This window comes from Vigna unguiculata, chromosome 5 (genome assembly GCF_037176805.1).
Source record: "Vigna unguiculata cultivar grain cowpea cultivar isolate G323 ecotype 2 chromosome 5, ASM3717680v1, whole genome shotgun sequence".
In the NCBI taxonomy this organism is placed as follows: Eukaryota; Viridiplantae; Streptophyta; class Magnoliopsida; order Fabales; family Fabaceae; genus Vigna; species Vigna unguiculata.
The window spans coordinates 46381535-46387074 of NC_140796.1; positions in this window are offsets into that span (position 1 = coordinate 46381535).

Consider the following 5540-nt stretch of genomic DNA (forward strand, 5'->3'; position numbering starts at 1 on the left):
CTCAATAATAAATTCTCAATGAAGTTATTCTCTTTGATATATTTTGTTTACAATGAATTATATTTATCTTACTATTAAGTAATATATGAGGAGCATATGAATGTTAAAGAACAAAATGAATAAAAACTTACTATTACTAAAAGAGTTGGCAAAAGCATGATATGATGAATTATTTTTACTAAAAAATCATCTTTATATTTAATGTTATTTTTTTTGGAATTAGTAGATAATTGTAAGAAATATGTACTTGGTAAAATTTGTAAATAGTTTTAGATGAGTATTTTCCAAACCCATATATATATATATATATATATATATATATATATATATATATATATATAGTTGTCATTTGGAAGAGTAAGATGAAGCCAATGAGTGCTATAAGAAAAAAAAAAGGCCTAAGATGAAACAAATGAGTGATGCAAGAAGAAAAGAGGTTTGAAGCTCAAGGGAGGAAGTAATTTTCGATCAAAAAAGGACTCAACTCCAGCAAGGTAACCATTCAGAAAAGAGCTCATAAACTCATTGGTTATATATAGGCTCCACAAGGCAAGTAGTGATTTCTCATTAAGTTTATCAAGAAGATGAAAATTCATTCATATTCTATCAAGGCTCTTCTTTCATTCTAACAAGTCTTTATGTTCTTACTAGAAAAGTATGGTTTTTCAGTGGTGAAAAAAGTGGTATTCCTATAAAGTTGAGTTTGTACATCTGAGAATTGATCATCGATTTGTTGATGAAGACTAAGGAGAAATTCATCTACGAAAGATTCTCTAATACTCAAAGTTAGTATGAGCTAGAAAAATTGTAGAATGTATGAATGTAAAAGTGAATGCACGAATTTAGTTCGTACTTGTCATGAGATATCAATATGTGGAGATAGAAAAGTGATTTCAAAGATGAATCATCATTATATTATCCTCTCGAGGAGAATGAAAAAGTAGTTCCAAAGACCAATCATTTCCCCCTTAGACCTTGATTAGGAAACTTGTTTTGTATGCTCAATAATTTTACATGACTTGGAAGTCGAGGTCAAAAACAATTTAATTATTTTTTTCTCCCGTAACCCTTCGATACACCTTTTAAAGACAAATTTGTGGTGATATAGCTCTGAGTTTTAAAGTTAAAAATATTGCATATGTAATAATCGACTTTAAGAATGTTATTTTAATGAACTTTATATTTAAACATTAGTCTCATCTATGAGGATAAAATAAATACAACTTAACGATCAATAATCAAATATAGAGACTCGAGTTCACAAAAATACTACTCATTTTATTGAAGAAGAATCACATCTTTCCGGTAAGAACATTTTTCATCATTTTATTTTTTATTTTGTTCTTATATTCTTGAATTATTCTTCTATTCATTTTTTTATGTCATTAAGATGATTTACTTCAAATATTTTGTTATTTGTGTGAATGTCGTCTATCTCTTAAAAGTCCTTATATAATTTTTTAAAAATTAAATTCATATTTAATGATAAATAGTTTTAAATTGATATAGTTTTTTTTTAAAGTTATGTAATATATTAATTCTATTAAAAAATAAATTATTAGAATTTAATATATATATATATATATATATATATAAATAAATGTGTGTGTGAAAAAATATTAAAAATTATATTTTATTATGATTTATTTTTCATGTAACTTTACCTTTATACATATAGTAACATAATAATTTAAAGGATGATCGTGTTGTTTTGATATACACAAAATTCTAAATTAGCATTATTTTCACAGTCATAAAGTGCACATAGTTGTATACAAATATAAATATGTAAGATTTTGATCTTTTGTAATTTGTGATGTTACTTCCAAAAAAATTTTGCCAACAGAATACAGTTTATATATATGATCTGACCTCCCAACAAAACGTTGAATTTTCTTTTCCTCAATTTTCAAACAAAAACTTTTGTGATCGTTGTTACATACACAAAATATTTGAATGTTTAAATGACGACAATGCAAGTGAAAAGGTATTGAAATTGATTAAAGTCATAGGTTTAGAATGATTACACAAGAGAGGTAACATCACTGATAAAGGACAATTAATATAAAGTATTCTTAACTGTTATTTTTATTGGTGAGATCGATAACTGAGATTCTTCCGCTTTTTTGTTTTTTTATAAAAATCTAGCCTCAGCCAAATATTTTACTTTGTCACCTTTGAACATAAAGGTGAGTCATTCATGTTTTCATTTTTTTACGAAAAAAAACACAAAAAAATAATATATATTTATTAAAAAAAAATGAAATGAATGAAAGAAAGATGAGATATAGACATAAAAGAGATAATCCTATTTATATACAGATATTGTTTTAAACATAAGTTTTCAATTATATAAAGCTTTTCTTATTAATTAAACTACTTCGTTATTAATGGCTATAAGAAAATAAATAAATAAATATAGTAATAAGTAATACATTACAAACAATATTATGTATTACATAAAAACACAATATGTCAATAATAATAAAAATAACACAAATTCATCCATAATTTTAGTTTATCAATGGTCAAAAATTGGTTGATGAAGTGGTTGTTAATAAAATTTACCAACAAATTTTTTCATCGGTAAAATCACCTGGTAAAAATCGTGATTGAGTCTTCTTCCTCCTTCTCTCCTCTTATTTTTCCTCATTTTCTTCTTCGTCTTCTACCTCTCCTCTTTGTTGCACCTCTACTGTTGTTGTCACCACACTCATGTCCACCACCATCACATTCGACTCATCTTCCTTCACTCCTCCTCTTCCTCCTCCTTCCCTACTTTTCCTCCTCCTCCTCCTCCTCTAACTTCAATAGCAACTGTCGCCACACCTACCCATCACCATCGTCGTTCTTGCCACTGGCTTCATCGTACTCCTCTTCCTCCACCTCATTTTCCTTTTCCTCCTCTTACTCTTCTATTTTTCTTTTTCTCTTCCTTTTCACACTCATATCTCCTTAATATATAAATAATTTCATCAGACTTGTAAAGAAATTTGTCACTCAATTTACCAATATTTTCGTCAGTAATTATAATTATAATTTACCTACAAATTTTATTGACAAAATTGACCATCGAATACGTTATTGACGAAAATATTCGTTGGTAATACAAAATATAATTTATTAACAAATCTTGTTGATAGATTTTACTGGTGGATTCATTACCAACAGAAATATCTGATGGTAAATTAAATTCTAAAATCCATTAATAAATTTTTTTGATAAATTTGGTTTTACCAATAGATTTATTTTCTTTAGTAAAAATTCGTTTGTAATTATGAAAATTCTTGTAGTGATATAAAGCTAAAAAATGAAATATTTAGACAGTAAATTATTATTATTATTATTATTATTATTATTATTATAAGTATGAAACAATATAAATTTTATTATAATTTTGAATGTATTGAGCATAAAATCAAATGAACAAATATCATTTATAATTTAGTGTAAATAGTTGCAAGTTATATATGTCGTAAAATAAAAATAAGAAAATATATAACACATGTTGAATGATAAACATGAATGAATTAGATTTAATTTAATGTTAATTTTTGAATTATTTAAAGTCATTAAATTTAGAACATATATGGCTTTTGGTATTTCAATAATTTACCATTTCAATTATTATTTCATTTACTTTTATTTTACGTATAAATAAATTAAAATTTGAATGTGATATTTTTAATGTTAAATTATGTCATTAGTTTAAATTAAAAATAATTTATTTATAAAATAAAAGTATCAGTTTAGATATGTTTTTTTTTCATCAAAATAAGTTTGTTTTTAGTTCTCTTATTTAAAAGTGAATCTTTTTAATAACTCTAATTTCGAGTATTATCTTTTTTATCCATGTGAGAACATAAGAAATAACTTTAGAGTAGTGATGGTTTTTATAAAAATATAACATTGCAATATTTTAATAATAAAAGATTAAGTTATATAAGGTTTTTAATAAGGAAAATTTATTTTTAGAAAAATTATTATCTTTCAAAAATTATTCCTCTAGGTTCTCTCAGCCTTCTCTTTTAGTTTCTAACACCAGGCTTTATCTGATTGAATATCACAGATCATGGAGTTGCTCCTAGGAAGAAGTTATACAAAATCCATTATTCTGAAAGTTAAATAGAATAAGTTCTTGTTTTGTTCTTGTTTAGGTATTTTAGGTCTTAACTTGGATATGAGGCATGTGATTCAATGTTATTTTAGTCACTCTATATTACTCTCCAATCCTAATGGCAGTCTTAACTCAAGAGTGTTAAATTACTCGGTCCAAAGCTCAAAAGAGAAGTTTTGGATACTGATACACTGTTAGGTGCAATTGTCATGCTGTCAAGCGCCACTAAGACAATGACCACTGACTTGAGGCATTGGGTGCCAATTTTGGACTATTGAACACACTCATATCTATAGTTAGACTAGTTAATTTCTCATGATTTCATTATATTTTAGGTTTCTCTTTTATGAAGAGTATTTTTATTTGATGAGTTAGTAGGGTTTTTTTTGTATTGTTGTGGTCTTTGGTTGATCTTGATATAAAAGGATGTATTTTGGGAATGATACATGAGTGTGATATACAAAATAAGCCATGCCAATGTGATGAAATAAATTTATTTATATATTGAAGGGATGTGTTATGAAAAATATGGATGAGGAGGAAATGATTGAAGAGTATCAAAATTATGAAACGTTTCAAGGAGGTAATTTAATACAAAGGGATACGACATATTGTTTTGTATGTATGTTTTAATTGCATTACCATATCTTTCCTAAGGAGGAATGGTATGGTATGTTAGTTAGTGTTATGCATTAATTAGGTACGTCCTTTATGAAGACATCCTTATATTCTATTAGACTCACAAACTTATGTAAAGGACAAAGTCTATGTGGTGAAGAGTGAAGGAGATTCCTAGTTGGTCTTGGGATCATGGACTCCATTTTGTAGAGAATTTGCTCTGTCACGAGGAAGGGGAAATCATGTTCTATTATTGGTTTGTAACACTTGAGATTTGGGGAAACCCGATTTTATTACTAGTTTATAACACTTGAGATTTTAAGGATTTCAATTTCATTTGATGATAGGTGCATGACTTCTAGAGTTTTATAACACTTCACAACTAGATCATTAAATGCTATGTTTCAAATTGGTTGAGATATTAAGTGATAAATTGTCTATGTATGTTCATGTTAGCATTAACTTACCCTGGTTTACTTGTGGTTATGTGTTTTCTTTTCATTTGCAATGATCGTCATTTTGGCGTGACTAGGAGATGTTTCAGTAGGTAGTAGTGATAGCTAGTAAGAGTGCATGCTCTTCTGGTGGAGTTTGTTTCTTTGGTTTGATCAGTGTACATAATATAGAATTTATTTTTTACTTTGGCTCCTGATGGTTGTTTTTGTAAAAGATGGAGATGTTTTATATAAGGCTTTGTAGGAACTTAATTATGTAAGACTATGACTAATACTATGATTTTATATTTGTGCATGTTTAAATCTAATTTCTATGGTCAAGTCTGTTCTATACTCAATCACATAATGAC